Source organism: Clavelina lepadiformis, chromosome 5 (genome assembly GCF_947623445.1).
Source record: "Clavelina lepadiformis chromosome 5, kaClaLepa1.1, whole genome shotgun sequence".
Classification (NCBI taxonomy): domain Eukaryota; kingdom Metazoa; phylum Chordata; class Ascidiacea; order Aplousobranchia; family Clavelinidae; genus Clavelina; species Clavelina lepadiformis.
The window spans coordinates 16,787,591-16,811,647 of NC_135244.1; the positions used below are offsets into that span (position 1 = coordinate 16,787,591).

Sequence of the window (24,057 nt, forward strand, 5' to 3'; positions counted from 1 at the left end):
GATTTCCACTTAGATATACCTCAACTAAAAAAAATATTCTAATCTATAAATCTGCTTCTAATGGTAAATGTTACACCATCGATGTTGATGTTGAAATGCAGAATTACCATGTATAGAATGTACACAAAATACAATGCATTCTTCTTGTTATGCATCAACTGAAAGTAAACAAAGAATTCAGTTAGTCTGCGTCGAGCGGAAGTCGAATCCGGAACTAGTGCTTGGAAGGCACCAATGCTAACCGTTACACCATCGAAGCTGTTGCTGTTGTACAAGAATACAACGTTTTCCACTTAGATATACCTAAATTAAAAAAAAGTATGCTAATATAAAATTCTGCTTCTAATAGTAAAGGTTACACCATCGATGTTGATGTTGAAGTGCAACATTATCATGTATAGAATGTAGACAGAATTCTATGCATTTTTCTTGTCATACATCAACTGAAAGTAAACAAAGAATTCAGTTAGTCTGCGTCGACCGGGAGTCGAACCCGGAACTAGTGCTTGGAAGGCACCAATGCTAACCGTTACACCATCGACGCTGTTGCTGTTTTACAAGAATACAATGATTTCCACTTAGATATACCTCAACTAAAAAAAATATTCTAATCTATAAAACTGCTTCTAATGGTAAATGTTACACCATCGATGTTGATGTTGAAATGCAAAATTACCATGTATAGAATGTACACAAAATACAATGCATTCTTCTTGTTATGCATCAACTGAAAGTAAACAAAGAATTCAGTTAGTCTGCGTCGAGCGGGAGTCGAATCCGGAACTAGTGCTTGGAAGGCACCAATGCTAACCGTTACACCATCGACGCTGTTGCTGTTTTACAAGAATACAATGTATTTTACTTAGATATACCTCAAATAAAAAAAGTATGCTAATCTATAAATCTGCTTCTAATAGTAAACGTTACACCATCGATATTGCAGTGCAGAATTATCATGTATAGAATGTACACAGAATGCAATGCATTCTTCTTGTTATTCATCACCTGAAAGTAAACAAAGAATTCAGTTAGTCTGCGTCGACCGGGAGTCGAACCCGGAACTAGTGCTTGGAAGGCACCAATGCTAACCGTTACACCATCGACGCTGTTGCTGTTGAACAAGAATACAATGATTTCCACTTAGATATACCTCAACTAAAAAAAATATTCTAATCTATAAAACTGCTTCTAATGGTAAATGTTACACCATCGATGTTGATGTTGAAATGCAGAATTACCATGTATAGATTGTACACAAAATACAATGCATTCTTCTTGTTATGCATCAACTGAAAGTAAACAAAGAATTCAGTTAGTCTGCGTCGAGCGGGAGTCGAATCCGGAACTAGTGCTTGGAAGGCACCAATGCTAACCGTTACACCATCGACGCTGTTGCTAAATTGAAACAGAACAATGTTTTGCTCTTAGGTAAACGTCAACTGAAAGTAATTGCACAATTCTATACATCTGCTTGTAATGCTAAATGTCTCACCTTCTACGCTTATGTTGAAATGTTTGTATAAAAGGCATGGGTTTTATACCGAATACAATGTATTCTTCTTTGTTATGGATGAACTGAAAGTAAACAAACAATTCAGTTAGTCTGCGTCGACCGGGAGTCGAACCCGGAACTAGTGCTTGGAAGGCACCAATTCTAACCGTTACACCATCGACGCTGTTGCTGTTTTACAAGAATACAATGTATTTTACTTAGATATACCTCAAATAAAAAAAGTATGCTAATCTATAAATCTGCTTCTAATACTAAACGTTACACCATCGATATTGCAGTGCAGAATTATCATGTATAGAATGTACACAGAATGCAATGTATTCTTCTTGTTATTCATCACCTGAAAGTAAACAAAGAATTCAATTAGTCTGCGTCGACCGGGAGTCGAACCCGTAACTAGTGCTTGGAAGGCACCAATATTAACCGTTACACAATCGACGCTGTTGCTGTTGTACAAGAATACAACGTTTTCCACTTAGATATACCTAAATTAAAAAAAAGTATGCTAATATAGAATTCTGCTTCTAATAGTAAAGGTTACACCATCGATGTTGATGTTGAAGTGCAAAATTATCATGTATAGAATGTAGACAGAATTCTATGCATTTTTCTTGTCATAAATCAACTGAAAGTAAACAAACAATTCAGTTAGTCTGCGTCGACCGGGAGTCGAACCCGGAACTAGTGCTTGGAAGGCACCAATGCCAACCATTACACCATCGACGCTGTTGCTGTTTTACAAGAATACAATGTATTTTACTTAGATATACCTCAAATAAAAAAGTATGCTAATCTATAAATCTGCTTCTAATACTAAACGTTACACCATCGATATTGCAGTGCAGAATTATCATGTATAGAATGTACACAGAATGCAATGCATTCTTCTTGTTATTCATCACCTGAAAGTAAACAAAGAATTCAATTAGTCTGCGTCGACCGGGAGTCGAACCCGTAACTAGTGCTTGGAAGGCACCAATGCTAACCGTTACACCATCGACGCTGTTGCTGTTGTGCAAGAATACAACGTTTTCCACTTAGATATACCTAAATTAAAAAAAAATTTGCTAATATAGAATTCTGCTTCTAATAGTAAAGGTTACACCATCGATGTTGTAGTTGAAGTGCAAAATTATCATGTATAGAATGTAGACAGAATTCTATGCATTTTTCTTGTCATACATCAACCGAAAGTAAACAAACAATTCAGTTAGTCTGATGCGACCGGGATTCGAACCCGGAACTAGTACTTGGAAGGCACCAATGCTAACCGTTACACCATCGACGCTGTTGCTGTTGTACAAGAATACAATGATTTCCACTTAGATATACCTCAACTAAAAAAAATATTCTAATCTATAAATCTGCTTCTAATGGTAAATGTTACACCATCGATGTTGATGTTGAAATGCAGAATTACCATGTATAGAATGTACACAAAATACAATGCATTCTTCTTGTTATGCATCAACTGAAAGTAAACAAAGAATTCAGTTAGTCTGCGTCGAGCGGGAGTCGAATCCGGAACTAGTGCTTGGAAGGCACCAATGCTAACCGTTACACCATCGACGCTGTTGCTAAAGTGAAACAGAACAATGTTTTGGTCTTAGATAAACGTCAACTAAAAGTAATTGCACAATTCTATACATCTGCTTCTAATGCTAAATGTCACACCTTCTACGCTGATGTTGAAATGCTTGTATACAATGCATGGGTTTTATACCAAATACAATGTATTCTTCTTAGTTATGCATCAACTGAAAGTAAACAAAGAATTCAGTTAGTCTGCGTCCACCGGGAGTCGAACCCGGAACTAGTGCTTGGAAGGCACCAATGCTAACCGTTACACCATCGACGCTGTTGCTGTTGTACACGAATACAATGTTTTCCATTTATATAACTTATACCTCAAATAAAAGAAGTATGCTAATCTATAAATCTGCTTCTAATAGTAAAGGTTACACCATCGTTGCTGATGTTGAAGTGCAGAATTATCATTTATAGAATGTACACTTAATACAATGCATCTTTCTTGTTATACATCAACTGCAAGAAAACAAAGAATTCAATTAGTCTGCGTCGACCGGGAGTCGAACCCGGAACTAGTGCTTGGAAGGCACCAATGCTAACCGTTACACCATCGACGCTGTTGCTGTTTTACAAGAATAAAATGTATTTTAATTAGATATACCTCAAATAAAAAAAGTATGCTAATCTATAAATCTGCTTCTAATAGTAAACGTTACACCATCGATATTGCAGTGCAGAATTATCATGTATAGAATGTACACAGAATGCAATGTATTCTTCTTGTTATTCATCACCTGAAAGTAAACAAAGAATTCAATTAGTCTGCGTCGACCGGGAGTCGAACCCGTAACTAGTGCTTGGAAGGCACCAATATTAACCGTTACACAATCGACGCTGTTGCTGTTGTACAAGAATACAACGTTTTCCACTTAGATATACCTAAATTAAAAAAAAGTATGCTAATATAGAATTCTGCTTCTAATAGTAAAGGTTACACCATCGATATTGATGTTGAAGTGCAAAATTATCATGTATAGAATGTAGACAGAATTCTATGCATTTTTCTTGTCATAAATCAACTGAAAGTAAACAAACAATTCAGTTAGTCTGCGTCGACCGGGAGTCGAACCCGGAACTAGTGCTTGGAAGGCACCAATGCCAACCATTACACCATCGACGCTGTTGCTGTTTTACAAGAATACAATGTATTTTACTTAGATATACCTCAAATAAAAAAGTATGCTAATCTATAAATCTGCTTCTAATACTAAACGTTACACCATCGATATTGCAGTGCAGAATTATCATGTATAGAATGTACACAGAATGCAATGCATTCTTCTTGTTATTCATCACCTGAAAGTAAACAAAGAATTCAATTAGTCTGCGTCGACCGGGAGTCGAACCCGTAACTAGTGCTTGGAAGGCACCAATGCTAACCGTTACACCATCGACGCTGTTGCTGTTGTGCAAGAATACAACGTTTTCCACTTAGATATACCTAAATTAAAAAAAAATTTGCTAATATAGAATTCTGCTTCTAATAGTAAAGGTTACACCATCGATGTTGTAGTTGAAGTGCAAAATTATCATGTATAGAATGTAGACAGAATTCTATGCATTTTTCTTGTCATACATCAACCGAAAGTAAACAAACAATTCAGTTAGTCTGATGCGACCGGGATTCGAACCCGGAACTAGTACTTGGAAGGCACCAATGCTAACCGTTACACCATCGACGCTGTTGCTGTTGTACAAGAATACAATGATTTCCACTTAGATATACCTCAACTAAAAAAAATATTCTAATCTATAAATCTGCTTCTAATGGTAAATGTTACACCATCGATGTTGATGTTGAAATGCAGAATTACCATGTATAGAATGTACACAAAATACAATGCATTCTTCTTGTTATGCATCAACTGAAAGTAAACAAAGAATTCAGTTAGTCTGCGTCGAGCGGGAGTCGAATCCGGAACTAGTGCTTGGAAGGCACCAATGCTAACCGTTACACCATCGACGCTGTTGCTAAAGTGAAACAGAACAATGTTTTGGTCTTAGATAAACGTCAACTAAAAGTAATTGCACAATTCTATACATCTGCTTCTAATGCTAAATGTCACACCTTCTACGCTGATGTTGAAATGCTTGTATACAATGCATGGGTTTTATACCAAATACAATGTATTCTTCTTAGTTATGCATCAACTGAAAGTAAACAAAGAATTCAGTTAGTCTGCGTCCACCGGGAGTCGAACCCGGAACTAGTGCTTGGAAGGCACCAATGCTAACCGTTACACCATCGACGCTGTTGCTGTTGTACACGAATACAATGTTTTCCATTTATATAACTTATACCTCAAATAAAAGAAGTATGCTAATCTATAAATCTGCTTCTAATAGTAAAGGTTACACCATCGTTGCTGATGTTGAAGTGCAGAATTATCATTTATAGAATGTACACTTAATACAATGCATCTTTCTTGTTATACATCAACTGCAAGAAAACAAAGAATTCAATTAGTCTGCGTCGACCGGGAGTCGAACCCGGAACTAGTGCTTGGAAGGCACCAATGCTAACCGTTACACCATCGACGCTGTTGCTGTTTTACAAGAATAAAATGTATTTTAATTAGATATACCTCAAATAAAAAAAGTATGCTAATCTATAAATCTGCTTCTAATAGTAAACGTTACACCATCGATATTGCAGTGCAGAATTATCATGTATAGAATGTACACAGAATGCAATGTATTCTTCTTGTTATTCATCACCTGAAAGTAAACAAAGAATTCAATTAGTCTGCGTCGACCGGGAGTCGAACCCGTAACTAGTGCTTGGAAGGCACCAATATTAACCGTTACACAATCGACGCTGTTGCTGTTGTACAAGAATACAACGTTTTCCACTTAGATATACCTAAATTAAAAAAAAGTATGCTAATATAGAATTCTGCTTCTAATAGTAAAGGTTACACCATCGATATTGATGTTGAAGTGCAAAATTATCATGTATAGAATGTAGACAGAATTCTATGCATTTTTCTTGTCATAAATCAACTGAAAGTAAACAAACAATTCAGTTAGTCTGCGTCGACCGGGAGTCGAACCCGGAACTAGTGCTTGGAAGGCACCAATGCCAACCATTACACCATCGACGCTGTTGCTGTTTTACAAGAATACAATGTATTTTACTTAGATATACCTCAAATAAAAAAGTATGCTAATCTATAAATCTGCTTCTAATACTAAACGTTACACCATCGATATTGCAGTGCAGAATTATCATGTATAGAATGTACACAGAATTCAATGCATTCTTCTTGTTATTCATCACCTGAAAGTAAACAAAGAATTCAATTAGTCTGCGTCGACCGGGAGTCGAACCCGTAACTAGTGCTTGGAAGGCACCAATGCTAACCGTTACACCATCGACGCTGTTGCTGTTGTACAAGAATACAATGATTTCCACTTAGATATACCTCAACTAAAAAAAATATTCTAATCTATAAATCTGCTTCTAATGGTAAATGTTACACCATCGATGTTGATGTTTAAATGCAGAATTACCATGTATAGAATGTACACAAAATACAATGCATTCTTCTTGTTATGCATCAACTGAAAGTAAACAAAGAATTCAGTTAGTCTGCGTCGAGCGGGAGTCGAATCCGGAACTAGTGCTTGGAAGGCACCAATGCTAACCGTTACACCATCGACGCTGTTGCTAAAGTGAAACAGAACAATGTTTTGGTCTTAGATAAACGTCAACTAAAAGTAATTGCACAATTCTATACATCTGCTTCTAATGCTAAATGTCACACCTTCTACGCTGATGTTGAAATGCTTGTATACAATGCATGGGTTTTATACCAAATACAATGTATTCTTCTTAGTTATGCATCAACTGAAAGTAAACAAACAATTCAGTTAGTCTGCGTCGACCGGGAGTCGAACACGGAACTAGTGCTTGGAAGGCACCAATGCTAACCGTTACACCATCGACGCTGTTGCTGTTGTACACGAATACAATGTTTTCCATTTATATAACTTATAACTCAAATAAAAGAAGTATGCTAATCTGTAAATCTGCTTCTAATAGTAAAGGTTACACCATCGATGCTGATGTTGAAGTGCAGAATTATCATTTATAGAATGTACACTTAATACAATGCATTCTTCTTGTTATACATCAACTGCAAGAAAACAAAGAATTCAATTAGTCTGCGTCGACCGGGAGTCGAACCCGGAACTAGTGCTTGGAAGGCACCAATGCTAACCGTTACACCATCGACGCTGTTGCTTTTTTACAAGAATACAATGTATTTTAATTAGATATACCTCAAATAAAAAAAGTATGCTAATCTATAAATCTGCTTCTAATAGTAAACGTTACACCATCGATATTGCAGTGCAGAATTATCATGTATAGAATGTACACAGAATGCAATGCATTCTTCTTGTTATTCTCACCTGAAAGTAAACAAAGAATTCAATTAGTCTGCGTCGACCGGGAGTCGAACACGTAACTAGTGCTTAGAAGGCACCAATGCTAACCGTTACACCATCGACGCTGTTGCTGTTGTACAAGAATACAACGTTTTCCACTTAGATATACCTAAATTAAAAAAAAGTATGCTAATATAGAATTCTGCTTCTAATAGTAAAGGTTACACCATCGATGTTGATGTTGAAGTGCAAAATTATCATGTATAGAATGTAGACAGAATTCTATGCATTTTTCTTGTCATACATCAACTGAAAGTAAACAAACAATTCAGTTAGTCTGCGTCGACCGGGAGTCGAACCCGGAACTAGTGCTTGGAAGGCACCAATGCTAACCGTTACACCATCGACGCTGTTGCTGTTGAACAAGAATACAATGATTTCCACTTAGATATACCTCAACTAAAAAAAATATTTTAATCTATAAATCTGCTTCTAATGGTAAATGTTACACCATCGATGTTGATGTTGAAATGCAGAATTACCATGTATAGAATGTACACAAAATACAATGCATTCTTCTTGTTATGCATCAACTGAAAGTAAACAAAGAATTAAGTTAGTCTGCGTCAGCCGGGAGTCGAACCCGGAACTAGTGCTTGGAAGGCACCAATGCTAACCGTTACACCATCGACGCTGTTGCTAAAGTGAAACAAAACAATGTTTTGCTGTTAGGTAAACGTCAACTAAAAGTAATTGCACAATTCTATACATATGCTTCTAACGCTAAATGTCACAACTTCTACGCTGATGTTGAAATGCTGGTATACAATGCATGGGTTTTATACCAAATACAACGTATTCTTCTTTGTTATGCATCAACTGCAAGTAAACAAACAATTCAGTTAGTCTGCGTCGACCGGGAGTCGAACCCGGAACTAGTGCTTGGAAGGCACCAATGCTAACCGTTACACCATCGACGCTGTTGCTGTTGTACACGAATACAATGTTTTCCACTTATATAACTTATACCTCAAATAAAAGAAGTATGCTAATCTATAAATCTGCTTCTAATAGTAAAGGTTAAACTATCGATGTTGATGTTGCAGTGCGGAATTATCATGTATAGAATGTACACTTAAAACAATGCATCTTTCTTGTTATACATCAACTGCAAGTAAACAAACAATTCAATTAGTCTGCATCGACCGGGAGTCGAACCCGGAACTAGTGCTTGGAAGGCACCAATGCTAACCGTTACACCATCGACGCTGTTTTTGTTTTACAAGAATACAATGTATTTCACTTAGATATACCTCAAAAAAAAAATATGCTAATCTATAAATCTGCTTCTAATAGTAAAGGTTACACCATCGATGTTGATGTTAAAGTGCAGAATTATCATGTATAGAATGTACACAAAATACAATGCATTCTTCTTGTTATACATCAACTGAAAGTAAACAAAGAATTCAGTTAGTCTGCGTCGACCGGGAGTCGAACCCGGAACTAGTGCTTGGAAAGCACCAATGCTAACCATTACACCATCGACGCTGTTGCTAAATTGAAACAGAACAATGTTTTCGTCTTAAGTAAACGTCAACTGAAAGTAATTGCACAATTCTATACATCTGCTTCTAATGATAAATGTCTCACCTTCTACGCTGATGTTGAAATGCTTTTATAAAAGGCATGGGTTTTATACCGAATACAATGTATTCTTCTTTGTTATGGATGAACTGAAAGTAAACAAACAATTCAGTTAGTCTGCGTCGACCGGGAGTCGAACCCGGAACTAGTGCTTGGAAAGCACCAATGCTAACCGTTACACCATCGACGCTGTTGCTAAAGTGAAAAAGAACAATGTTTTGCTCTTAGGTAAACGTCAACTAAAAGTAATTGCACAATTCTATACATCTGCTTCTAATGCTAAACGTCACACCTTCTACGCTGATGTTGAAATGCTGGTATACAATGCATAGGTTTTATACCAAATACAACGTATTCTTCTTTGTTATGCATCAACTGCAAGTAAACAAACAACTCAGTTAGTTTGCGTCGACCGGGATTCGTATCCGGAACTAGTGCTTAGAAGGCACCAATGCTAACCGTTACACCATCGACGCTGTTGCTGAAGTTCAAGAATACAATGTTTTCGTCTTAGACATACCTCAATTAACACAAAGTATATTAATTATATATCTGCTTCTAATGTTAAATGTTACACCATCTACGCTGATGTTGAAATGCATGAATACAATGCATCGGTTTTAAATCGAATACAATGTATTTTTTTTGTTATGCATCAACTGAAAGTAAACCAAGAATTCAATTAGTCTGCGTCGACCGGGAATCGAACCCGTAACTAATGCTTGGAAGGCACCAATGCTAACCGTTACACCATCGACGCTGTTGCTGTTGTACAAGAATACAAGGATTTCCACTTAGATATACCCCAACTGAAAATAATATGCTAATCTATAAATCTGCTTCTAATGGTAAATGTTACACCATCGATGTTGATGTTGAAATGCAGAATTACCATGTATAGAATGTACACAAAATACAATGCATTCTTCTTGTTATACATCAACTGAAAGTAAACAAAGAATTCAGTTAGTCTGCGTCGACCGGAAGTCGAACCCGGTACTAGTGCTTGGAAAGCACCAATGCTAACCATTACACCATCGACGCTGTTGCTAAATTGAAACAGAACAATGTTTTGGTCTTAGGTAAACGTCAACTGAAAGTAATTGCACAATTCTATACATCTCCTTCTAATGCTAATGCTAAATGTTTCACCTTCTACGCTGTTGTTGAAATGCTTGTATACAATGCATGGGTTTTATACCGAATACAATGTATTCTTCTTTGTTATGCATGAACTGAAAGTAAACAAACAATTCAGTTAGTCTGCGTCGACCGGGAGTCGAACCCGGAACTAGTGCTTGGAAGGCACCAATGCTAACCGTGTCACCATCGACGCTGTTGCTGTTGTACACGAATACAATGTTTTCCACTTATATAACTTATACCTCAAATAAAAGAAGTTTGCTAATCTATAAATCTGCTTCTAATAGTAAAGGTTACACCATCGATGTTGATGTTGAAGTGCAGAATTATCATGTATAGAATGTACACTTAATACAATGCATCTTTCTTGTTATACATCAACTGCAAGAAAACAAACAATTCAATTAGTCAGCGTCGACCGGGAGTCGAACCCGGAACTAGTGCTTGGAAGGCACCAATGCTAACCGTTACACTATCGACGCTGTTGCTGTTTTACAAGAATACAATGTATTTCACTTAGATATACCTCAAATAAAAAAAGTATGCTAATTTATAAATCTGCTTCTAATAGTAATCGTTACACCATCGATATTGCAGTGCAGAATTACTATGTATAGAATGTACACAGAATGCAATGCATTCTTCTTGTTATTCATCACCTGAAAGTAAACAAAGAATTCAATTAGTCTGCGTCGACCGGGAGTCGAACCTGGAACTAGTGCTTGGAAGGCACCAATGCTAACCGTTACACCATCGATGCTGTTGCTGTTGTACAAGAATACAATATTTTCCACTTAGATATACCTCAATAAAAAAAGTATATTAATATATAAAAATCTGCTTCTAATAGTAAACGTTACACCATCGATATTGCAGTGCAGAATTACTATGTATAGAATGTACACAGAATGCAATGCAATGCATTCTTCTTGTTATTCATCAACTACAAGTAAACAAAGAATTCAGTTAGTCTGCGTCGACCGGGAGTCGAATCCGGAACTAGTGCTTGGAAGGCACCAATGCTAACCGTTACACCATCGAAGCTGTTGCTGTTGTACAAGAATACAATGTTTTCCATTTATATAACTTATACCTCAAATAAAAGAAGTATGCTAATCTATAAATCTGCTTCTAATAGTAAAGGTTACACCATCGATGCTGATGTTGAAGTGCACAATTATCATGTATAGAATGTACACTTAATACAATGCATCTTTCTTGTTATACATCAACTGCAAGAAAACAAAGAATTAAGTTAGTCTGCGTCAACCGGGAGTCGAACCCGGTACTAGTGCTTGGAAGGCACCAATGCTAACCGTTACACCATCGACGCTGTTGCTAAAGTGAAACAGAACAATGTTTTGGTCTTAGGTAAACGTCAACTAAAACTAATTGCACAATTCTATACATCTACTTCTAATGCTAAATGTCACAACTTCTACGCGGATGTTTAAATGCTTGTATACAATGCATGGGTTTTATACCAAATACAACGTATTCTTCTTTGTTATGCATCAACTGCAAGTAAACAAACAATTCAGTTCGTCTGCGTCGACCGGGAGTCGAACCCGGAACTAGTGCTTGGAAGGCACCAATGCTAACCGTGTCACCATCGACGCTGTTGCTGTTGTACACGAATACAATGTTTTCCACTTATATAACTTATACCTCAAATAAAAGAAGTATGCTAATCTATAAATCTGCTTCTAATAGTAAAGGTTACACCATCGATGTTGATGTTGAAGTGCAAAATTATCATGTATAGAATGTACACTTAATACAATGCATCTTTCTTGTTATACATCAACTGCAAGAAAACAAACAATTCAATTAGTCAGCGTCGACCGGGAGTCGAACCCGGAACTAGTGCTTGGAAGGCACCAATGCTAACCGTTACACTATCGACGCTGTTGCTGTTTTACAAGAATACAATGTATTTCACTTAGATATACCTCAAATAAAAAAAGTATGCTAATCTATAAATCTGCTTCTAATAGTAATCGTTACACCATCGATATTGCAGTGCAGAATTACTATGTATAGAATGTACACAGAATGCAATGCATTCTTCTTGTTATTCATCACCTGAAAGTAAACAAAGAATTCAATTAGTCTGCGTCGACCGGGAATCGAACCCGTAACTAGTGCTTGGAAGGCACCAATGCTAACCGTTACACCATCGACGCTGTTGCTGTTGTACAAGAATACAATGTTTTCGTCTTAGACATACCTCAATTAACACAAAGTATATTAATTATATATCTGCTTCTAATGTTAAATGTTACACCATCTACGCTGATGTTGAAATGCATGAATACAATGCATCGGTTTTAAATCGAATACAATGTATTTTTTTTGTTATGCATCAACTGAAAGTAAACCAAGAATTCAATTAGTCTGCGTCGACCGGGAATCGAACCCGTAACTAATGCTTGGAAGGCACCAATGCTAACCGTTACACCATCGACGCTGTTGCTGTTGTACAAGAATACAAGGATTTCCACTTAGATATACCCCAACTGAAAATAATATGCTAATCTATAAATCTGCTTCTAATGGTAAATGTTACACCATCGATGTTGATGTTGAAATGCAGAATTACCATGTATAGAATGTACACAAAATACAATGCATTCTTCTTGTTATACATCAACTGAAAGTAAACAAAGAATTCAGTTAGTCTGCGTCGACCGGAAGTCGAACCCGGTACTAGTGCTTGGAAAGCACCAATGCTAACCATTACACCATCGACGCTGTTGCTAAATTGAAACAGAACAATGTTTTGGTCTTAGGTAAACGTCAACTGAAAGTAATTGCACAATTCTATACATCTCCTTCTAATGCTAATGCTAAATGTTTCACCTTCTACGCTGTTGTTGAAATGCTTGTATACAATGCATGGGTTTTATACCGAATACAATGTATTCTTCTTTGTTATGCATGAACTGAAAGTAAACAAACAATTCAGTTAGTCTGCGTCGACCGGGAGTCGAACCCGGAACTAGTGCTTGGAAGGCACCAATGCTAACCGTGTCACCATCGACGCTGTTGCTGTTGTACACGAATACAATGTTTTCCACTTATATAACTTATACCTCAAATAAAAGAAGTTTGCTAATCTATAAATCTGCTTCTAATAGTAAAGGTTACACCATCGATGTTGATGTTGAAGTGCAGAATTATCATGTATAGAATGTACACTTAATACAATGCATCTTTCTTGTTATACATCAACTGCAAGAAAACAAACAATTCAATTAGTCAGCGTCGACCGGGAGTCGAACCCGGAACTAGTGCTTGGAAGGCACCAATGCTAACCGTTACACTATCGACGCTGTTGCTGTTTTACAAGAATACAATGTATTTCACTTAGATATACCTCAAATAAAAAAAGTATGCTAATTTATAAATCTGCTTCTAATAGTAATCGTTACACCATCGATATTGCAGTGCAGAATTACTATGTATAGAATGTACACAGAATGCAATGCATTCTTCTTGTTATTCATCACCTGAAAGTAAACAAAGAATTCAATTAGTCTGCGTCGACCGGGAGTCGAACCTGGAACTAGTGCTTGGAAGGCACCAATGCTAACCGTTACACCATCGATGCTGTTGCTGTTGTACAAGAATACAATATTTTCCACTTAGATATACCTCAATAAAAAAAGTATATTAATATATAAAAATCTGCTTCTAATAGTAAACGTTACACCATCGATATTGCAGTGCAGAATTACTATGTATAGAATGTACACAGAATGCAATGCAATGCATTCTTCTTGTTATTCATCAACTACAAGTAAACAAAGAATTCAGTTAGTCTGCGTCGACCGGGAGTCGAATCCGGAACTAGTGCTTGGAAGGCACCAATGCTAACCGTTACACCATCGAAGCTGTTGCTGTTGTACAAGAATACAATGTTTTCCATTTATATAACTTATACCTCAAATAAAAGAAGTATGCTAATCTATAAATCTGCTTCTAATAGTAAAGGTTACACCATCGATGCTGATGTTGAAGTGCACAATTATCATGTATAGAATGTACACTTAATACAATGCATCTTTCTTGTTATACATCAACTGCAAGAAAACAAAGAATTAAGTTAGTCTGCGTCAACCGGGAGTCGAACCCGGTACTAGTGCTTGGAAGGCACCAATGCTAACCGTTACACCATCGACGCTGTTGCTAAAGTGAAACAGAACAATGTTTTGGTCTTAGGTAAACGTCAACTAAAACTAATTGCACAATTCTATACATCTACTTCTAATGCTAAATGTCACAACTTCTACGCGGATGTTTAAATGCTTGTATACAATGCATGGGTTTTATACCAAATACAACGTATTCTTCTTTGTTATGCATCAACTGCAAGTAAACAAACAATTCAGTTCGTCTGCGTCGACCGGGAGTCGAACCCGGAACTAGTGCTTGGAAGGCACCAATGCTAACCGTGTCACCATCGACGCTGTTGCTGTTGTACACGAATACAATGTTTTCCACTTATATAACTTATACCTCAAATAAAAGAAGTATGCTAATCTATAAATCTGCTTCTAATAGTAAAGGTTACACCATCGATGTTGATGTTGAAGTGCAAAATTATCATGTATAGAATGTACACTTAATACAATGCATCTTTCTTGTTATACATCAACTGCAAGAAAACAAACAATTCAATTAGTCAGCGTCGACCGGGAGTCGAACCCGGAACTAGTGCTTGGAAGGCACCAATGCTAACCGTTACACTATCGACGCTGTTGCTGTTTTACAAGAATACAATGTATTTCACTTAGATATACCTCAAATAAAAAAAGTATGCTAATCTATAAATCTGCTTCTAATAGTAATCGTTACACCATCGATATTGCAGTGCAGAATTACTATGTATAGAATGTACACAGAATGCAATGCATTCTTCTTGTTATTCATCACCTGAAAGTAAACAAAGAATTCAATTAGTCTGCGTCGACCGGGAATCGAACCCGTAACTAGTGCTTGGAAGGCACCAATGCTAACCGTTACACCATCGACGCTGTTGCTGTTGTACAAGAATACAATGTTTTCGTCTTAGACATACCTCAATTAACACAAAGTATATTAATTATATATCTGCTTCTAATGTTAAATGTTACACCATCTACGCTGATGTTGAAATGCATGAATACAATGCATCGGTTTTAAATCGAATACAATGTATTTTTTTTGTTATGCATCAACTGAAAGTAAACCAAGAATTCAATTAGTCTGCGTCGACCGGGAATCGAACCCGTAACTAATGCTTGGAAGGCACCAATGCTAACCGTTACACCATCGACGCTGTTGCTGTTGTACAAGAATACAAGGATTTCCACTTAGATATACCCCAACTGAAAATAATATGCTAATCTATAAATCTGCTTCTAATGGTAAATGTTACACCATCGATGTTGATGTTGAAATGCAGAATTACCATGTATAGAATGTACACAAAATACAATGCATTCTTCTTGTTATACATCAACTGAAAGTAAACAAAGAATTCAGTTAGTCTGCGTCGACCGGGAGTCGAACCCTGTACTAGTGCTTGGAAAGCACCAATGCTAACCATTACACCATCGACGCTGTTGCTAAATTGAAACAGAACAATGTTTTGGTCTTAGGTAAACGTCAACTGAAAGTAATTGCACAATTCTATACATCTCCTTCTAATGCTAATGCTAAATGTTTCACCTTCTACGCTGATGTTGAAATGCTTGTATACAATGCATGGGTTTTATACCGAATACAATGTATTCTTCTTTGTTATGCATGAACTGAAAGTAAACAAACAATTCAGTTAGTCTGCGTCGACCGGGATTCGAACCCGGAACTAGTGCTTTGAAGGCACCAATGCTAACCGTTACACCATCGACGCTGTTGCTGTTGTACACGAATACAATGTTTTCCACTTATATAACTTATACCTCAAATAAAAGAAGTATGCTAATCTATAAATCTGCTTCTAATAATAAAGGTTACACCATCGATGCTGATGTTGAAGTGCAAAATTATCATTTATAGAACGTACACTTAATACAATGCATCTTTATTGTTATACATCAACTGCAAGAAAACAAAGAATTCAATTAGTCTGCGTCGACCGGGAGTCGAACCCGGAACTAGTGCTTGGAAGGCACCAATGCTAACCGTTACACCATCGACGCTGTTGCTTTTTAACAAGAATACAATGTATTTTACTTAGATATACCTCAAATAAAAAAAGTATGCTAATCTATAAATCTGCTTCTAATAGTAAAGGTTACACCATCGATATTGCAGTGCAGAATTATCATGTATAGAATGTACACAGAATGCAATGCATTCTTCTTGTTATTCATCACCTGAAAGTAAACAAAGAATTCAATTATTCTGCGTCGACCGGGAGTCGAACCCGTAACTAGTGCTTGGAAGGCACCAATGCTAACCGTTACACCATCGACGCTGTTGCTGTTGTACAAGAATACAACGTTTTCCACTTAGATATACCTAAATTAAAATAAAGTCTGCTAATATAGAATTCTGCTTCTAATAGTAAAGGTTACACCATCGATGTTGATGTTGAAGTGCAAAATTATCATGTATAGAATGTAGACAGAATTCTATCCTTTTTTCTTGTCATACATCAACTGAAAGTAAACAAAGAATTCAGTTAGTCTGCGTCGACCGGGAGTCGAACCCGGAACTAGAGCTTGGAAGGCACCAATGCTAAACGTTACACCATCGACGCTGTTGCTGTTGTACAAGAATACAATGATTTCCACTTAGATATACCTAAACTAAAAAAAATATTCTAATCTATAAATCTGCTTCTAATAGTAAATGTTACACCATCGATGTTGATGTTGAAATGCAGAATTACAATGTATAGAATGTACACAAAATACAATGCATTCTTCTTGTTATGCATCAACTGAAAGTAAACAAAGAATTAAGTTAGTCTGCGTCAACCGGGAGTCGAACCCGGAACTAGTGCTTGGAAGGCACCAATGCTAACCGTTACACTATCGACGCTGATGCTGTTGTACACGAATACAATGTTTTCCACTTATATAACTTATACCTCAAATAAAAGAAGTATGCTAATCTATAAATCTGCTGCTAATGGTAAAGATTAAACCATCGATGTTGATGTTGCAGTGCAGAATTATCATGTATAGAATGTACACTTAAAACAATGCATCTTTCTTGTTATACATCAACTGCAAGTAAACAAACAATTCAATTAGTCTGCGTCGACCGGGAGTCGAACCCGGAACGAGTGCTTGGAAGGCACCAATGCTAACCGTTACACCATCGACGCTGTTTTTGTTTTACAAGAATACAATGTGTTTCACTTAGATATACCTCAAATAAAAAAATATGCTAATCTATAAATCTGCTTCTAATAGTAAAGGTTACACCATCGATGTTGATGTTGAAGTGCAGAATTATCATGTATAGAATGTAGACAGAATACAATGTATTCTTCTTCTTCATCAACTGCAACTAAACAAACAATTCAATTAGTCTGCGTCGACCGGGATTCGTACCCGGAACTAGTGCTTGGAAGGCACCAATGCTAACAGTTACACCATCTACGCTGATGTTGAAATGCAGGAATACAATGCATCGGTTTTAAATCGATTACAATGTATTTGTTTTGTTATGCATCAACTGAAATTTAAAAAAACAATTCAATTAGTCTGCGTCGTTCGGGAGTCGAACTCGGAACTGGTGCTTGGAAGGCACCAATGCTAATCGTTACACTATCGACGCTGTTGCTGTTATATAAAAATACAATGTTTTCCACTTAGATATACCTCAATTAAAAAAGTATGCTAATATATAAATTTGTTTCTAATGTTAAATGTTACACCATCTACGCTGATGTTGAAATGCATGAATACAATGCATCGGTTTTAAATCGAATACAATGTATTTTTTTTATTATGCATCAACTGAAAGTAAACAAAGAATTCAATTAGTCTGCGTCGACCGGGAATCTAACCCGTAACTAGTGCTTGGAAGGCACCAATGCTAACCGTTACACCATCGACGCTGTTGCTGTTGTACAAGAATACAATGATTTCCACTTAGATATACCTCCACTAAAAAAAAATGCTAATCTATAAATCTGCTTCTAATGGTAAATGTTACACCATCGATGTTGATGTTGAAGTGCAGAATTACAATGTATAGAATGTAAACAGAATGCAATGCATTCTTCTTGTTATTCATCACTTGAAAGTAAACAAAGAATTCAATTAGTCTGCGTCGACCGGGAGTCGAACCCGGAACTAGTGCTTGGAAGGCACCAATGCTAACCGTTACACCATCGACGCTGTTGCTGTTGTACAAGAATACAATGATTTCCACTTAGATATTGCTCAATAAAAAAAAAGTATACTAATATATATAAATCTGCTTTTAATAGTAAAGGTTACACCATCGATGTTGATGTTGAAGTGCACAATTATCATGTATAGAATGTACACACAATACAATGTATCTTTCTTGTTATACATCAACTGCAAGTAAACAAAGAATTCAGTTAGTCTGCGTCGACCGGGAGTCGAACCCGGAACTAGTGCTTGGAAGGCACCAATGCTAACCGTTAAACCATCGAAGCTGTTGCTGTTGTACAAGAATACAATGATTTCCAATTAGATATACTTCAACAAAAAAAAATATGCTAATCTATAAATCTGCTTCTAATAGTAAATTTTACACCATCGATGTTGATGTTGAAATGCAGAATTACCATGTATGGAATGTACACAAAATACAATGCATTCTTCTTGTTATGTATCAACTGAAAGTAAACAAAGAATTCAGTTAGTCTGCGTCGAGCGGGAGTCGAATCCGGAACTAGTGCTTGGAAGGCACCAATGCTAACCGTTACACCATCGACGCTGTTGCTAAAGTGAAACAGAACAATGTTTTGCTCTTAGATAAACGTCAACTAAAACTAATTGCACAATTCTATACATCTGCTTCTAATGCTAAATGTCACACCTTCTACGCTGATGTTGAAATGCTTGTATACAATGCATGGGTTTTATACCAAATACAATGTATTCTTCTTTGTTATGCATCAACTGAAAGTAAACAAATAATTCAGTTAGTCTGCGTCGACCGGGATTCGAACCCGGAACTAGTGCTTGGAAGGCACCAATGCTAACCGTTACACCATCGACGCTGTTGCTTTTGTACACGAATACAATGTTTTCCACTTATATAACTTATACCTCAAATAAAAGAAGTATGCTAATCTATAAATCTGCATCTAATAGTAAAGGTTACACCATCGATGCTGATGTTGAAGTGCAGAATTATCATTTATAGAATGTACACAAAATACAATGCATCTTTCTTGTTATACATCAACTGCAAGTAAACAAAGAATTCAATTAGTCTGCGTCGACCGGGAGTCGAACCCGGAACTAGTGCTTGGAAGGCACCAATGCTAACCGTTACACCATCGACGCTGTTGCTGTTTTACAAGAATACAATGTATTTTACTTAGATATACCTCAAATAAAAAAAAATGCCAATCTATAAATCTGCTTCTAATAGTAAAGGTTACACCATCGATGTTGATGTTGAAGTGCAGAATTATGATGTATAGAATGTAGACAGAAAACAATGTATTCTTCTTCTTCATCAACTGCAAGTAAACAAACAATTCAATTAGTCTGCGTCGACCGGGAGTCGAACCCGGAACTTGTGCTTGGAAGGCACCAATGCTAACCGTTACACCATCGACGCTGTTGCTGAAGTTCAAGAATACAATGTTTTGCTCTTAGACATACCTCATTTAACACAAAGTATAATAATTATATATCTGCTTCTAATGTTAAATGTTACACCATCTACGCTGATGTTGAAGTGCAGGAATACAATGCATCGGATTTAAATCGAATACAATGTATTTTTTTTGTTATGCATCAACTGAAATTTAAAAAAACAATTCAATTAGTCTGCGTCATTCGGGAGTCGAACTCGGAACTAGTGCTTGGAAGGCACCAATGCTAATCGTTACGCTATCGACGCTGTTGCTGTTATACAAAAATACAATGTTTTCCACTTAGATATACCTCAATAAAAAAAGTATGCTAATATATAAATTTGTTTCTAATGTTAAATGTTACACCATCTACGCTGATGTTGAAATGCTTGTATACAATGCATGGGTTTTATACCAAATACAATGTATTCTTCTTTGTTATGCATCAACTGAAAGTAAACAAACAATTCAGCTAATTTGCGTCGACCGGGAGTCGAACCCGGAACTAGTGCTTAGAAGGCACCAATGCTAACCGTTACACCATCGACAATGTTGCTGTTGTACACGAATACAATGTTTTCCACTTATATAACTTATACCTCAAATAAAAGAAGTATGCTAATCTATAAATCTGCATCTAATAGTAAAGGTTACACCATCGATGTTGATGTTGAAGTGCAGAATTATCACGTATAGAATGTACACTTAATACAATGCATCTTTCTTGTTATACATCAACTGCAAGAAAACAAAGAATTCAATTATTCTGCGTCGACCGGGAGTCGAACCCGGAACTAGTGCTTGGAAGGCACCAATGCTAACCGTTACACCATCGACGCTGTTGCTAAATTGAAACAGAACAATGTTTTGGTCTTAGATAAACGTCAACTAAAACTAATTGCACAATTCTATACATCTGCTTCTAATGCTAAATGTCTCACCTTCTACGCTGATGTTGAAATGCTTGTATACAATGCATGGGTTTTATACCAAATACAATGTATTCTTCTTTGTTATGCATGAACTGAAAGTAAACAAATAATTCAGTTAGTCTGCGTCGACCGGGAGTTGAACCCGGAACTAGTGCTTGGAAGGCACCAATGCTAACCGCACCATCGACGCTGTTGCTGTTGTACAAGAATACAATGTTTTCCACTTAGATATACCTAAATTAAAAAAAAGTATATTAATATAGAATTCTGCTTCTAATAGTAAAGGTTACATCATCGATGTTGATGTTGAAGTGCAAAATTATCATGTATAGAATGTAGGAAGAATTCTATGCATTTTTCTTGTCATACATCAACTGAAAGTAAACAAACCATTCATTTAGTCTGCGTCGACCGGGAGTCGAACCCGGAACTAGTGCTGGGAAGGCACCAATGCTAACCGTTAAACCATCGACGCTGTTGCTGTTGTACAAGAATACAATGATTTCCACTTATATATAACTCAACTAAAAAAAATATGCTAATCTATAAATCTGCTTCTAATGGTAAATGTTACACCATCGATGTTGATGTTGAAATGCAGAATTACCTTGTATAGAATGTACACAAAATACAATGCATTCTTCTTGTTATGCATCAACTGAAAGTAAACAAAAAATTAAGTTAGTCTGCGTCGACCGGGAGTCGAACCCGGAACTAGTGCTTGGAAGGCACCAATGCTAACCGTTACACCATCGACGCTGTTGCTAAAGTGAAACAGAACAATGTTTTGCTCTTAGGTAAACGTCAACTAAAACTAATTGCACAATTCTATACATCTGTTTCTAATGCTAAATGTCACACCTTCTACGCTGATGTTGAAATGCTGGTATAAAATGCATTGGTTTTATACCAAATACAACGAATTCTTCTTTGTTATGCATCAACTGCAAGTAAACAAACAATTCAGATAGTCTGCGTCGACCGGGAGTCGAACCCGGAACTAGTGCTTGGAAGGCACCAATGCTAACCGTTACACCATCGACGCTGTTTTTGTTTTACAAGAATACAATGTGTTTCACTTAGATATACCTCAAATAAAAAAATATGCTAATCTATAAATCTGCTTCTAATAGTAAAGGTTACACCATCGATGTTGATGTTGAAGTGCAGAATTATCATGTATAGAATGTAGACAGAATACAATGTATTCTTCTTCTTCATCAACTGCAAGTAAACAAACAATTCAGTTAGTCTGCGTCGACCGGCATTCGTACCCGGAACTAGTGCTTGAAAGGCATCAATGCTAACCGTTACACCATTGACGCTGTTGCTGAAGTTCAAGAATACAATGTTTTCGTCTTAGACATACCTCAATTAACACAAAGTATACTAATTATATATCTGCTTCTAATGTTAAATGTTACACCATCTACGCTGATGTTGAAATGCAGGAATACAATGCATCGGTTTTAAACCGAATACAATGTATTTTTTTTGTTATGCATCAACTGAAATTTTAAAAAACAATTCAATTAATCTGCGTCGTTCGGGAGTCGAACTCGGAACTTGTGCTTGGAAGGCACCAATGCTAATCGTTACACTATCGACGCTGTTGCTGTTATACAAAAATACAATGTTTTCCACTTAGATATACCTCAATTAAAAAAGTATGCTAATATATAAATTTGTTTCTAATGCTAAATGTTACACCATCGATGTTGATGTTGAAATGCAGAATTACCATGTATAGAATGTACACAGATTACAATGCATTCTCCTTGTTATGCATCAACTGAAAGTAAAAAAAACTTTGTGCCTCATTTAACTTTGTGCGCTATAAAGTTATTGCGATCTTTTATTCGGTATGGGAATCCAGGATATATGAACATATACTTTATCCGGTTCCTACAACCGTAGATATCTAATTTCTTCAAGATTTGGAAGCTTGTCATGACGTTCCAGTACGTACTCTACAGATTTGCAGTTAATATCGATATTATTACCACCTTTTTTCTTCACAAGTCCCACGAGACATTTTAATGAGAATTTAATCTTTCAAACATTTTCCAAAGATCATCTCTTTTGGTACCATAAGCTACTCTAAATGGTAAGCAATTTGGTCGAGCATACTCCATATGCATTAGTTTCTTTTAAACTTTTTCCTAGTAGGAAACGGGTTTACTTTCTGCCATTATTTTCAGGTGCAAAAATTTAACAACGTAACCGGAAATAATGGGTGACAACGATGTTTTTGTTACGAGGAAATTAAAAGGAAATTTACAAGGTAATCAACATGAATAAACAGAGACTCGAATACTGAACAAAAGCTTGGAAGTCACAATTGCTAACCGTTACACCATTGAAGGTGTTGCATATATGCAAGAATACAACGAATTGATTTTACTTGTAAGGTTATTAAAAAAATATTACAAGGTTGTCAACGAGCGTAAACCAGGAGTCGAACTCAAAGCTAGTGCTTGGAAGGCACCAATGCTAACCGTTACACCACCAACGCTTTTGTTGTAACGCAAGATTACGAAGAATTACATTTAATAAAAGTTTTTCTGAAAAGTAAATGCTGGTTATTTGTTGTTGGAACGCAAGTATACGAAGATTTATTTTTCGCTAATTTGTAATTGAAAAGAAAATTGCTGGGTTATTAATCTGTTTGGACCGAAAGTAGAAGCCGGAAATTCTGTTTGAAAGGTACAATTGTCTACAGTTACATCATTAATGTTAATGTTCAAAGGCAAGCATAAAAAGAATTACTTGAACTTATGCATCAACTAAAGCGAAAACTACTAATCCATTAACATGCGTCGACCATGAGGCGAACAAGGAACTAGTGTTTGGAAAGCACCAATGCTAACCATTACATTAATTAATTATCGACGATGTTGTTGAACGGCAAGAATACAAAATTTCTTTTCAGATATGAATCAACTATAAAGTAAATTACTATTCTATGAACTTTCGTTTACCAAAAGTCTACTTGTAAACCGGAAATAGTACTTGGAGAGCACCAAGTTTAACAGTTACACCATCGAAGC

At 36.4% G+C, this 24,057-nt stretch overlaps 47 non-coding genes across 47 annotated transcripts; all 47 read right to left on the minus strand.

The window, feature by feature from the left end:
• Positions 1-472: 472 nt before the first annotated feature.
• On the minus strand, positions 473-544 carry Trnag-ucc (transfer RNA glycine (anticodon UCC)). Its single transcript has one exon. It is a non-coding gene; the product is annotated as a tRNA-Gly (tRNA).
• Positions 545-1,034: 490 nt separating this feature from the next.
• Trnag-ucc (transfer RNA glycine (anticodon UCC)) lies at positions 1,035-1,106 on the minus strand. Its single transcript has one exon. It is a non-coding gene; the product is annotated as a tRNA-Gly (tRNA).
• Positions 1,107-1,604: 498 nt separating this feature from the next.
• On the minus strand, positions 1,605-1,676 carry Trnag-ucc (transfer RNA glycine (anticodon UCC)). Its single transcript has one exon. It is a non-coding gene; the product is annotated as a tRNA-Gly (tRNA).
• Positions 1,677-2,167: 491 nt separating this feature from the next.
• On the minus strand, positions 2,168-2,239 carry Trnag-ucc (transfer RNA glycine (anticodon UCC)). Its single transcript has one exon. It is a non-coding gene; the product is annotated as a tRNA-Gly (tRNA).
• A 205-nt stretch (positions 2,240-2,444) lies between these two features.
• Trnag-ucc (transfer RNA glycine (anticodon UCC)) lies at positions 2,445-2,516 on the minus strand. The gene has a single exon. It is a non-coding gene; the product is annotated as a tRNA-Gly (tRNA).
• A 783-nt stretch (positions 2,517-3,299) lies between these two features.
• On the minus strand, positions 3,300-3,371 carry Trnag-ucc (transfer RNA glycine (anticodon UCC)). Its single transcript has one exon. It is a non-coding gene; the product is annotated as a tRNA-Gly (tRNA).
• Positions 3,372-3,588: 217 nt separating this feature from the next.
• Trnag-ucc (transfer RNA glycine (anticodon UCC)) lies at positions 3,589-3,660 on the minus strand. Its single transcript has one exon. It is a non-coding gene; the product is annotated as a tRNA-Gly (tRNA).
• Positions 3,661-4,151: 491 nt separating this feature from the next.
• On the minus strand, positions 4,152-4,223 carry Trnag-ucc (transfer RNA glycine (anticodon UCC)). Its single transcript has one exon. It is a non-coding gene; the product is annotated as a tRNA-Gly (tRNA).
• A 205-nt stretch (positions 4,224-4,428) lies between these two features.
• Positions 4,429-4,500, minus strand: Trnag-ucc (transfer RNA glycine (anticodon UCC)). Its single transcript has one exon. It is a non-coding gene; the product is annotated as a tRNA-Gly (tRNA).
• Positions 4,501-5,283: 783 nt separating this feature from the next.
• Trnag-ucc (transfer RNA glycine (anticodon UCC)) lies at positions 5,284-5,355 on the minus strand. Its single transcript has one exon. It is a non-coding gene; the product is annotated as a tRNA-Gly (tRNA).
• Positions 5,356-5,572: 217 nt separating this feature from the next.
• Positions 5,573-5,644, minus strand: Trnag-ucc (transfer RNA glycine (anticodon UCC)). Its single transcript has one exon. It is a non-coding gene; the product is annotated as a tRNA-Gly (tRNA).
• Positions 5,645-6,135: 491 nt separating this feature from the next.
• Positions 6,136-6,207, minus strand: Trnag-ucc (transfer RNA glycine (anticodon UCC)). Its single transcript has one exon. It is a non-coding gene; the product is annotated as a tRNA-Gly (tRNA).
• Positions 6,208-6,412: 205 nt separating this feature from the next.
• On the minus strand, positions 6,413-6,484 carry Trnag-ucc (transfer RNA glycine (anticodon UCC)). Its single transcript has one exon. It is a non-coding gene; the product is annotated as a tRNA-Gly (tRNA).
• Positions 6,485-6,982: 498 nt separating this feature from the next.
• Positions 6,983-7,054, minus strand: Trnag-ucc (transfer RNA glycine (anticodon UCC)). Its single transcript has one exon. It is a non-coding gene; the product is annotated as a tRNA-Gly (tRNA).
• Positions 7,055-7,271: 217 nt separating this feature from the next.
• On the minus strand, positions 7,272-7,343 carry Trnag-ucc (transfer RNA glycine (anticodon UCC)). The gene has a single exon. It is a non-coding gene; the product is annotated as a tRNA-Gly (tRNA).
• Positions 7,344-7,833: 490 nt separating this feature from the next.
• On the minus strand, positions 7,834-7,905 carry Trnag-ucc (transfer RNA glycine (anticodon UCC)). The gene has a single exon. It is a non-coding gene; the product is annotated as a tRNA-Gly (tRNA).
• Positions 7,906-8,117: 212 nt separating this feature from the next.
• Trnag-ucc (transfer RNA glycine (anticodon UCC)) lies at positions 8,118-8,189 on the minus strand. The gene has a single exon. It is a non-coding gene; the product is annotated as a tRNA-Gly (tRNA).
• Positions 8,190-8,403: 214 nt separating this feature from the next.
• Trnag-ucc (transfer RNA glycine (anticodon UCC)) lies at positions 8,404-8,475 on the minus strand. Its single transcript has one exon. It is a non-coding gene; the product is annotated as a tRNA-Gly (tRNA).
• A 217-nt stretch (positions 8,476-8,692) lies between these two features.
• On the minus strand, positions 8,693-8,764 carry Trnag-ucc (transfer RNA glycine (anticodon UCC)). Its single transcript has one exon. It is a non-coding gene; the product is annotated as a tRNA-Gly (tRNA).
• Positions 8,765-8,974: 210 nt separating this feature from the next.
• On the minus strand, positions 8,975-9,046 carry Trnag-ucc (transfer RNA glycine (anticodon UCC)). The gene has a single exon. It is a non-coding gene; the product is annotated as a tRNA-Gly (tRNA).
• Positions 9,047-9,260: 214 nt separating this feature from the next.
• Positions 9,261-9,332, minus strand: Trnag-ucc (transfer RNA glycine (anticodon UCC)). The gene has a single exon. It is a non-coding gene; the product is annotated as a tRNA-Gly (tRNA).
• A 498-nt stretch (positions 9,333-9,830) lies between these two features.
• On the minus strand, positions 9,831-9,902 carry Trnag-ucc (transfer RNA glycine (anticodon UCC)). The gene has a single exon. It is a non-coding gene; the product is annotated as a tRNA-Gly (tRNA).
• Positions 9,903-10,114: 212 nt separating this feature from the next.
• Positions 10,115-10,186, minus strand: Trnag-ucc (transfer RNA glycine (anticodon UCC)). Its single transcript has one exon. It is a non-coding gene; the product is annotated as a tRNA-Gly (tRNA).
• Positions 10,187-10,695: 509 nt separating this feature from the next.
• On the minus strand, positions 10,696-10,767 carry Trnag-ucc (transfer RNA glycine (anticodon UCC)). The gene has a single exon. It is a non-coding gene; the product is annotated as a tRNA-Gly (tRNA).
• A 779-nt stretch (positions 10,768-11,546) lies between these two features.
• Positions 11,547-11,618, minus strand: Trnag-ucc (transfer RNA glycine (anticodon UCC)). The gene has a single exon. It is a non-coding gene; the product is annotated as a tRNA-Gly (tRNA).
• A 503-nt stretch (positions 11,619-12,121) lies between these two features.
• Positions 12,122-12,193, minus strand: Trnag-ucc (transfer RNA glycine (anticodon UCC)). Its single transcript has one exon. It is a non-coding gene; the product is annotated as a tRNA-Gly (tRNA).
• A 206-nt stretch (positions 12,194-12,399) lies between these two features.
• Trnag-ucc (transfer RNA glycine (anticodon UCC)) lies at positions 12,400-12,471 on the minus strand. The gene has a single exon. It is a non-coding gene; the product is annotated as a tRNA-Gly (tRNA).
• Positions 12,472-12,683: 212 nt separating this feature from the next.
• Positions 12,684-12,755, minus strand: Trnag-ucc (transfer RNA glycine (anticodon UCC)). The gene has a single exon. It is a non-coding gene; the product is annotated as a tRNA-Gly (tRNA).
• Positions 12,756-12,967: 212 nt separating this feature from the next.
• On the minus strand, positions 12,968-13,039 carry Trnag-ucc (transfer RNA glycine (anticodon UCC)). Its single transcript has one exon. It is a non-coding gene; the product is annotated as a tRNA-Gly (tRNA).
• A 509-nt stretch (positions 13,040-13,548) lies between these two features.
• Trnag-ucc (transfer RNA glycine (anticodon UCC)) lies at positions 13,549-13,620 on the minus strand. Its single transcript has one exon. It is a non-coding gene; the product is annotated as a tRNA-Gly (tRNA).
• Positions 13,621-14,399: 779 nt separating this feature from the next.
• Trnag-ucc (transfer RNA glycine (anticodon UCC)) lies at positions 14,400-14,471 on the minus strand. The gene has a single exon. It is a non-coding gene; the product is annotated as a tRNA-Gly (tRNA).
• Positions 14,472-14,974: 503 nt separating this feature from the next.
• Trnag-ucc (transfer RNA glycine (anticodon UCC)) lies at positions 14,975-15,046 on the minus strand. The gene has a single exon. It is a non-coding gene; the product is annotated as a tRNA-Gly (tRNA).
• A 206-nt stretch (positions 15,047-15,252) lies between these two features.
• Trnag-ucc (transfer RNA glycine (anticodon UCC)) lies at positions 15,253-15,324 on the minus strand. Its single transcript has one exon. It is a non-coding gene; the product is annotated as a tRNA-Gly (tRNA).
• A 212-nt stretch (positions 15,325-15,536) lies between these two features.
• Trnag-ucc (transfer RNA glycine (anticodon UCC)) lies at positions 15,537-15,608 on the minus strand. Its single transcript has one exon. It is a non-coding gene; the product is annotated as a tRNA-Gly (tRNA).
• A 212-nt stretch (positions 15,609-15,820) lies between these two features.
• Trnag-ucc (transfer RNA glycine (anticodon UCC)) lies at positions 15,821-15,892 on the minus strand. The gene has a single exon. It is a non-coding gene; the product is annotated as a tRNA-Gly (tRNA).
• Positions 15,893-16,401: 509 nt separating this feature from the next.
• Positions 16,402-16,473, minus strand: Trnag-ucc (transfer RNA glycine (anticodon UCC)). Its single transcript has one exon. It is a non-coding gene; the product is annotated as a tRNA-Gly (tRNA).
• A 206-nt stretch (positions 16,474-16,679) lies between these two features.
• On the minus strand, positions 16,680-16,751 carry Trnag-ucc (transfer RNA glycine (anticodon UCC)). The gene has a single exon. It is a non-coding gene; the product is annotated as a tRNA-Gly (tRNA).
• Positions 16,752-17,248: 497 nt separating this feature from the next.
• Positions 17,249-17,320, minus strand: Trnag-ucc (transfer RNA glycine (anticodon UCC)). The gene has a single exon. It is a non-coding gene; the product is annotated as a tRNA-Gly (tRNA).
• Positions 17,321-17,537: 217 nt separating this feature from the next.
• Positions 17,538-17,609, minus strand: Trnag-ucc (transfer RNA glycine (anticodon UCC)). The gene has a single exon. It is a non-coding gene; the product is annotated as a tRNA-Gly (tRNA).
• A 666-nt stretch (positions 17,610-18,275) lies between these two features.
• Trnag-ucc (transfer RNA glycine (anticodon UCC)) lies at positions 18,276-18,347 on the minus strand. The gene has a single exon. It is a non-coding gene; the product is annotated as a tRNA-Gly (tRNA).
• A 211-nt stretch (positions 18,348-18,558) lies between these two features.
• On the minus strand, positions 18,559-18,630 carry Trnag-ucc (transfer RNA glycine (anticodon UCC)). Its single transcript has one exon. It is a non-coding gene; the product is annotated as a tRNA-Gly (tRNA).
• Positions 18,631-19,415: 785 nt separating this feature from the next.
• On the minus strand, positions 19,416-19,487 carry Trnag-ucc (transfer RNA glycine (anticodon UCC)). The gene has a single exon. It is a non-coding gene; the product is annotated as a tRNA-Gly (tRNA).
• A 217-nt stretch (positions 19,488-19,704) lies between these two features.
• On the minus strand, positions 19,705-19,776 carry Trnag-ucc (transfer RNA glycine (anticodon UCC)). The gene has a single exon. It is a non-coding gene; the product is annotated as a tRNA-Gly (tRNA).
• Positions 19,777-19,984: 208 nt separating this feature from the next.
• Trnag-ucc (transfer RNA glycine (anticodon UCC)) lies at positions 19,985-20,056 on the minus strand. Its single transcript has one exon. It is a non-coding gene; the product is annotated as a tRNA-Gly (tRNA).
• A 786-nt stretch (positions 20,057-20,842) lies between these two features.
• On the minus strand, positions 20,843-20,914 carry Trnag-ucc (transfer RNA glycine (anticodon UCC)). The gene has a single exon. It is a non-coding gene; the product is annotated as a tRNA-Gly (tRNA).
• Positions 20,915-21,694: 780 nt separating this feature from the next.
• On the minus strand, positions 21,695-21,766 carry Trnag-ucc (transfer RNA glycine (anticodon UCC)). The gene has a single exon. It is a non-coding gene; the product is annotated as a tRNA-Gly (tRNA).
• A 214-nt stretch (positions 21,767-21,980) lies between these two features.
• Positions 21,981-22,052, minus strand: Trnag-ucc (transfer RNA glycine (anticodon UCC)). The gene has a single exon. It is a non-coding gene; the product is annotated as a tRNA-Gly (tRNA).
• Positions 22,053-24,057: the final 2,005 nt, after the last annotated feature.